Source organism: Phoenix dactylifera, chromosome 14, assembly GCF_009389715.1.
Source record: "Phoenix dactylifera cultivar Barhee BC4 chromosome 14, palm_55x_up_171113_PBpolish2nd_filt_p, whole genome shotgun sequence".
Classification (NCBI taxonomy): Eukaryota; Viridiplantae; Streptophyta; class Magnoliopsida; order Arecales; family Arecaceae; genus Phoenix; species Phoenix dactylifera.
Window position 1 is genome coordinate 19,357,507 of NC_052405.1, and position 8,709 is coordinate 19,366,215.

General features: G+C 39.8%; 1 non-coding gene and 1 pseudogene across 1 annotated transcript; one reads left to right on the forward strand and one right to left on the reverse strand.

Annotated features, from left to right (window-relative positions):
- Nucleotides 1–458: 458 nt before the first annotated feature.
- Nucleotides 459–2,242, reverse strand: LOC120113182 (annotated as a pseudogene).
- A 67-nt stretch (nt 2,243–2,309) lies between these two features.
- Nucleotides 2,310–2,417, forward strand: LOC120113193. Its single transcript, XR_005514997.1, has one exon. It is a non-coding gene; the product is annotated as a small nucleolar RNA R71 (small nucleolar RNA).
- Nucleotides 2,418–8,709: the final 6,292 nt, after the last annotated feature.

Sequence of the window (8,709 nt, forward strand, 5' to 3'; positions counted from 1 at the left end):
TGGTAGGGGACTAATTCTCCTACATTCATTCTTCACTACTGTGACACCTGACTTTTTAGGAACTACCTGCGTAGGACTAACCCACTTGCTATCGGCAATCGGATAAATAATACCCGCATCTAACAGTTTTAAGACTTCATTTTTCACAACTTCTTTCATGGTAGGGTTTAGCCTGCGTTGGGGGTCTCTACGAGGGTTAGCTCCCTCCTCCAAGTGAATCCTATGAGAACAAATTAAAGGGCTGATGCCTTTAATGTCGGCCATGGTCCAACCAAGTGCAGATTTATGCTCATTCAAAAGTTGTAAGTAATTTTTTACCTTGTGATGCACTTAAGTCAGAAGAAATTATTACAGGAAAGGTATCACCTGGACCAAGAAATGCATGTTTTAAACCCTTAGGCAGTGGCTTTAACTCGACTTTTGGGCTTCAATGGTAGATGGCTTCGGTTGTTCTCGCATCAAGGGCAGCTCCTCAATCTTGGTTGCCATGTCCTCGTCCCATAATCCTGAGATGAATCAAAAACAGCACAAATATTAGTAACATCATTAGAGTCAAATGTGCTATCAAACCCAGAATTAATAAGAAAATATTCAAGAGGATCGGGGTCATGTTTTGTGATGGCTTCCTCTTGCATAAGTGTGTTTATCAGGTAAGTTTGGTGACACTCATCGTCCTCCTGTGGCTGTTTGCTTATGTGGAAGATATTGACCTCAAGGGTTCATATGCCCAAAGGACAACTTCATCATCCATTCCTGCAATTAATAAGAGCATTAGCAGTGCAAGAAAAGGTCTACCTAAAATAATGGGGATTTTTGATTCAGAAATAACAACAGAGTGTGTGTCTAGAATCAAGAAATCAACAGGATAGTAAAATTTATCAACTTGAATTAACACATCCTCAACTATCCCCCTTGGTATCTTTACTGACCGATCAGCTAACTGTAAGACCACAGAGGTGGGTTTGATCTCTCCTAATCCCAATTGCAAGTAAACAGAATAAGGCATGAGATTGACACTAGCTCCCAAATCAAGTAAGGCCTGTGCAAACTCATGATTCCCAATAATACAAGAAATTGTGGGGCATCCTGGGTCCTTATATTTTGGTGGGATTCTCTGTTCAATCAAAGCACTTGTTCCGTTAGAAAAGCTGTTTTCTTAACATGGTGTTTTCTTTTTACAGTGCACAAATCTTTAAGGACCTTTGCATAAGTTGGAACCTGTTTTATCACATGTAACAAAGGAAGATTAATTTTCACTTGCCTTAGGTTCTCTAGGATCTCGCTACTATGGTCCATAACTCTTGAGGTAGACTTGAGAGCTTGAGGAAAGGGCACTCTAACTGGACTCTTCACTATCTCTTCCTCTCTTGGAACATCAACTACATCACTACTCAACTTCTCTTGTGTGTCCTTAGGCTTGGGAACCCTTTCTATAACCTTACCACTTCGAGTAATTATGGAATTAACCTCCTTAAGATCTTGCCTATCAGGGTTAGAAGTTTGTGCCATATGCTGACCTTGGGGATTGGGTTGAGCTTGCGATGGAAATTTTCCTCGCTCATTTACGGTTAAAGCACTAATCAACTTAGACACTTGACTCCTAATCTCTTTATTTTCCTCAACCACCTGAGTTAATCATTGATTCAAACTTCTGGTTTGTCTTATTCTGAGCCTCAATAGAAGCATGTAGTGTGTCCTCTAAAGGATTCCTAGAAGATGGGGCATGGTATGGAGGTGTTAGAATAAGCTCTAGGCAGCTGTGGTTGTGCAGGATGTTGCGGGTCAGATTTCCAACTAAAGTTAGGATGGTTCCTCCAACCAGGATTATAGGTATCTGAAAAGGGTGTAAAAGGCTTCTTGTACATACCTAGGGCATTATAATGTTCCTCATACACACCCCTCATTTCAGCAAATGTGGACAATCCTGAGCTAGGTGATCCACTCCACCACATACAAAACAGGGTCCATGGGACTCAACACGAGAAACAGTATGTGTAACCTTTGTATCCTTTGTTTTTAAGGCCTCTAACTCCCTAGTCAGAATTTCTATCCGGGCCTTGAGATTATCCTCCTCTCTAAGATGGTAAATTCCTCCACTAGAAGGAGTAGCTGTAGGTCGTGACCTACTAGTACTATCAGTCGCACTAGGTCCTGTCCAAGTATGAGCTTTCTCAGCTAGATCATTCAGGTACTCTATGGCCTCATCCGGATCTTTCTGCAAGAACTCACCATTACACATCATCTCTACAAATTGGCGCTCTCTAGGTGTAAGTCCCTCATAAAAGTAACTAACTAAACGCCAACTCTCATAGCCGTGATGAGGACACAAGTTCAACAAATCTTTAAACCTCTCCCACACCTGATACAAAGTCTCACTATCCTTTTGTGCAAAGGTTGAAATATGTCTCTTCAAACCACTGGTCTTATGGTGGGGGAAGTATTGTTAAAGAAAACCTGTGTCATCTCATCCCAAGATCCTATTGACCGCGGTCTCAGTGAATACAACCAACTTTTCGCTCTATCTTTCAGAGAAAATGGAAAAAACTTAAGTCTAACTGCATCTATTGTACCGGGTTGACTATGAAAAGTCGCCACTACCTCCTCAAACTCTCTAATGTGCACGTAAGGATTTTCATTCTCTAAGCCATGAAAGGTAGGAAGTAACTGTATCATTCCTGGTTTAAAATCCTGTTGTGGGACATTGGGTGGGAACATAATGCATGACGGTGTGGCTGTGCGTGTAGGATGGAGATAGTCCTGGAGAGTCCTAATGGGCTGATCTTCGTGATTGCTCATGGTGTTAGAATTAGATGGCGTATCGGGCAAATTCACAGAAAAAGTGTCAGGTTCTAATTCCGGTCTTCTTGCAAATCTACCTAACTCGTCTCTATGCCTACGCATGCAACACAAAATATATGTATATTATTTTTATTTTATTTTCATTTTTTTTTTTGCACAATCAAATCAAAACTATGAATGAAATAAACTGAAGACAAAAAGCAAGAGAAAAAAAAAAAAGAAGAAGAAGAAGGAACGAGGTTACCGCTTTGACGAACAGCAAACCTATTCCTTGAAGCGCTTCTTGTACCGTTCTTCCCGGCAACGGCGCCAAAATTTGATTACGCCCAAAGAATAACGCGGCTATCGCAGTATATATTGGGGTGTCGATTCCACAGGGAGAAGGTAGGAACACTAAAAGAAACTACAAAACTAAAAAGAAATATCAAAGCAGTAAAATGTGATGTGAATGTTTAAAAGTAAATTGACAATTAGATTGTAGTAGTGAAAAGATGTGACCAGAATTAATGGCAGCAAAGCATCGCGAATTCCTCACTTGAATCAGGTAATTCCATTCATATTTGATCCATTGGATAACTCAATTAGAGATCATAGCACCAGATTCTCTAATTGGAGGATATAGCATTACAATCAAAATATTTAGTGGTAATTCTAGAAAATCATTCTCCTCTTTTAAAACCAAGGATTGTTATCCTTTTAGACTCAGATTCAAAGACAAAAAATATACCCAATGGCAATATTTCAGCAAAAAATCACACTAACTGGATAAACAATCAAATCTAGATATAATCAAGCACCTCAACAATTCTATAGAAAAAGACATGGCTGAATCTATGAAAAGAATAGGTTCAAGATTATTCCAACACAAGAAAGATCTATTGATGAGAAATGATAAACAAAAATTGTATCAACATGAGAATCTATTACATAGATCAAATATAAATGAAACTACCATCATTCAAGCGAGTTCATCCCTAGCTTCACCAAAGAATTAGCTCTCCATGAATTTTTGGCTCCTCTTGATGATTTCTTTGTAATGCTGCCTTTTTTCTGTTTAGAACGGCATGCTCCCCAAGTATATATATGATTTTGGGGCTAAAAACCCTAGGAAACACGACTTAGACACGTTTGCATGTGTTTTTCCGACTTTACCCTCGAGCACCAACGTCAGCACAAGGTTCGGAAGACTCTCCAGATCGCATCGGATCTTCAAATTTTATGTTCTTATAGTCATTTGAAAGCTCTGGAAGTCTAGTTTCCAACAAAATTTGAATCATCTTACTTGGACTTCGGTAGCTCTCGAAATCATCAAAATACTATACAAAGGTCTGATCTGTCAGGGCCCAGGCTGGCGGTTTAGGGAAACCTAACTTTGCAACTTCATAACTTTCTCTCTGGAGCTCCAATTGACCTGATTCTTGATGCATATGAAACCTCAACATGTCTACTTCATCTCTACCAAGTTTTATTTCATTCGGACTGCAATGGGATATTCAATCTTCTTAACTCCATTCCTACAATAAAATCACCAAAATCAATTAAGACTTGGACACTTTGTGAAGTAAAGTTCAGATTAGAAAAATATCATAAAAATATCCAAATCATGCTTAAGTCTTAACAATTTAGCCTAAAGTGGTAGGGTTAAAAGGTACATTTTCATGCACCTATCAGGAGGCATTCGAAAAGTTAAAGTCTATACTTAGCACTGCACCCATCGTGCAGCCACCTGATTGGTCATTACCTTTTGAGATCATGTGCGATGCTAGTGGCTATGCGATAGGAGCTGTCCTAGGACAATGAAAGGATAATAAGCCATATGTCATTTACTATGCAAGCAAAACCTTAAACGATGCTCAAATGAATTACACCACCATCAAGAAGGAATTGCTTACAGTAATATTTGCCTTAGATAAATTTCGCTCTTATATCCTTGGTGCTCCTATTGTTATCTTCACGGACCATGCAGCACTAAAATATTTGTTGGATAAGAAAGAGGCCAAACCATGCTTAATACGATGAATACTTCTACTCCAAGAATTTGACATCACTATCAAAGATAAAAAGGGAGTAGAAAATGTGGTTGCTGACCATTTATCACGATTAGTTTTTAATGATTCGGTACCACAGTTTTCCATCAAGGACTCATTCCCCAAAGAGCAGTTGTTTGCACTTTCTACTATGCCATGGTATGCTGATATTGTAAACTTTCTTGTCACGAACCGAATTCCGAAGCATTGGGGGTCGACAGATAGAAAAAATTTTTTGCGCGAAGTGAGGAACTATTACTATGACGAATCCTATTTATTTAAATATTGCAATGATCAAATTTTTAGACGATGCATACCGAATCATGATATATAAAGCGTACTTTCTTTCGGTCACACTGATGCTTGTGGTAAACACTTTGCTTCTAAGAAAACCGCCGTAAAGGTCTTGCAATGTGGTTTCTATTGGCCTACTATATTCAAAGATGCCCACGAGTTCGGCAGGACATGTGATCCATGTCAACATATTGGAAGTATAACTCGTAGGCAAATGATGCCTTTTCAACCCATTACTATTATCGAAATTTTCGATTGTTGGGGCATCGATTTTATGGGCCCATTCCCACCGTCTTTTGGATATGAGTACATTTTAGTTGGTGTCGAGTATGTGTCCAAATGGGTAGAAGATGTCGCTTGTAGGACCAATGATCACAAACCTGTCCTGAAGTTTTTTAAAAAAAATATTTTTTCACGATTTAGGATGCCTAAGGTTATAATTAGTGACGGTGGAAAACACTTTTGTAATAAGCCTTTCGAGACCTTATTGAAAAAGTATAGTGTCACCCATAGAGTTGCTACCCATATCACCCGCAAACTAGTGGCCAAGTAGAATTAGCCAATAGAGAGATCAAGTATATTTTAGAAAAAAACGATAAATCCATTACGAAAAGATTGGTCCTTGAAACTATCAGATGCATTATGGGCCTATCGTACTGCATACAAAACCATTCTTGGCATGTCTTCCTACCGGCTAGTCTACGAAAAAGCATGTCATCTGCCTGTAGAAATAGAACATAAATCGTATTGGGCAATTAGAAAATTGAATTTTGATTTACAAGATGCCGGTCTAGCTAGAAAATTGCAATTGAACGAGCTTAATGAGATTCGCAGAGATGCTTATGACAATGCTAGACTTTGTAAAGAACGAATAAAATTAGGCACGATAGATCAATTTTAAGAAAATCTTTTAAACCTTCACAAAAAGTTCTTTGTTATGACTCTCGCTTACACCTATTTTCTGGCAAGTTGCGATCGAGATGGACAGGTCCTTATATTATAAAAACTATTTTTCCACATGGGGCGGTTGAGATTGAGAATCCACGGGATGGTAAAATTTTTAAGGTAAATGGACACAGGTTAAAACCTTTTCTTGAGAATTTTACAGATGAAGAGGACTCCTTTTTCTTGGGGGAGCCTTCTTATGACTGAACATGAAGGCAAAGGTATGTGTATATTAGTTAGAATTATTTTTCTAGTTTTGTAGGTCTTATTTTCTGGATATCAACAGCTCAAGGTATTCCTCTTCTCTCCAATATTATTTTCTTGTATCTATTACATTGAGGACAATGCAATGTTTAAGTTGGGGGGAGGGAAATATTTTGCCACCAAAAAAAAAAAGCAAAAAAAATTTGTTTCTGCATTTGATTTATTACCAATGCACATGTATTTTCATATTAAGTTTGTGCAACTATTAAGGCAAGGAACACATGCATACTATGACTGATCAGAGATCTATTATTAGATCCCCGCACATGTACTTAATGATTATAGGAAGGCCTCAGGAGTTCACATTTGTTTAATGCATTTTTATTAAGCCATATCTGTAAAAGAAGTACGAGTATCCTTGTTCGTACTATAAGGTTCATGATTTGGTTTTCACATAAAGATAGAAGTTGAATACCCTGGCTAGATCACCTAAGTGCCTTATGTTCCGACCTTGGTTGACCTATAGTCACGATGCAGTCACGCTATATGGTTCAGTTTACCTACTCTTATTATTAAAAAAAAAAGAAAGAGATGACAAGTCTGACCTCGTGGCGTAGTCTGGTTCGAGTAATTAAGTCCGAGGGATGTTTCACCTAATGCCTTGAGCCAACTGGATCAGGAGTCATTGGCCGAAAACTCGCTACATGAACCTTACTAGAGCCTAAGGGGGTTGGACTATTGTAATCGTCATATTTGATAAAAAAAAAAGCATGAATAAGGTTGGTTGGACTGAACCTAGTGACATGTGGTAATGGCTGGTTTGACTCCATTAAATTGGAACTCTGTATACTCTAGATATTTAACTGGGCTTGATAGCTCCTCCTTTATATGCGAACCATTTTTGACAAATTTAGACAACATGAGATATTCTGAAAATTTGATGGATCAGGCTCTAATAAACTGTAGTAAATACTTGTGAACTTGAGTAGTGCACCTAAAAATTCAAGTAGTACCATGTTGTGGTGGAGATCTTAGTGCTCTAAGAAAGTCATTCTGTTTATGTACACTACACTTTAGTATTCCTCTTGCTTTGATAGTTGCCAAGCTTAAGAAAAATATATATCACATGTGTATTAGCTTAGGCTTTATTTCATATTTTTTAGGATCTCATGTCATATCATTCATGATGTTTGTGGGTAACATCCTTGAAAACCCTCACGAGACAACACTCGTCCACTAGGATAACCTAGGGGTTTAACGGCTTGTTGCACGTGCTAAGTGCAATCGTGATGCCCTACAAAAGTGGGTGCATATCTTAGTTTTATGTCTTTAGCTTTAATAAAAAGTCAAAGAATTGACCAACACTTTTTGTACTCTCATGTTATTATTTACTCTGAATTGCTAAAGACTAGCAATAAGCTAGTTGGGGGGTATGATGAGAGCACAAAAGTGCGATCTAAGTACCAATTAACTTAGCCTAATGCTAGAAAAATAATGATAAATAATAGATGTTAACATTTGCATGATTAATATTTTATCCTTAACACTTACTATAATTTTTAACATTATTTTATATAAATTCATCTAAAAGGGATGCATCTTCCCAACTGCAGAACAGAGTCTATGACTCTTCTTCCGCGCACCCAAGCGACTCCCCAAATTCCGCAATGCAACCCAAGCTTCCAGCCGTCCGTGAGCTAGGATCTATGATCTGATCTCCCGCACCCAATCCTAGCATCCTGATTCCATCTACACCAGTGATCAGCTCCCTTCCCGTCTTGACCGCGTTCTCAACCTCCCAGTCCCAGCGTCCGCTTCATCCACGGCGTCCGGTCCCCTTCTCCCTGCAATCCCATCTTGACCGCGATCACCTCCCAAGCGTCCGCGGAGCACCCGTATCAAGCCTCCAGATCCTGTGTGAGCTTCTCGCGAAGCGTCGCACCGTGAGCAATCTTCTCCAGTGATCCTCACGCGCAGCCCCAGCGTCCGCCTCCTCCATTCACGCATCCAGCTCTCAGCATGATTCTCCTGTGTTCATGATCCCAGCGTCTGTGGCGATCCTCCATCGCGTCCATTCTCAGCACTGGATCCAGCCGCGATTACCTCTCAGCCCCATTTATCCCGATCATCCAAGCTCCAGCTCCCGCGATCACCGCCCAGGGTTTCCAGCGTCCGCAATCAGCTCCTCCACAGCCATCCGCGCCCATTTCCCGGCGAGCAATAGGGCTCTCATGAACTATATAAGGATCTCTCTCGGCTGGGAGGAGGGGGGAGGCTCATTTGGGGAGAAGAAGAGGAAGAACAGTGGAGGCAGGGGCTGCTGCGGTTGAAGGAAGGAAACAGAGGAGGAGCTCCAGCCGTTTGGGAAGGAAAGAAAAAAAAAAGAGAGAAAACAGGGGATGCCCTGTTTTCGAAAAGAATAAAAAAAATGGAGGGCTAA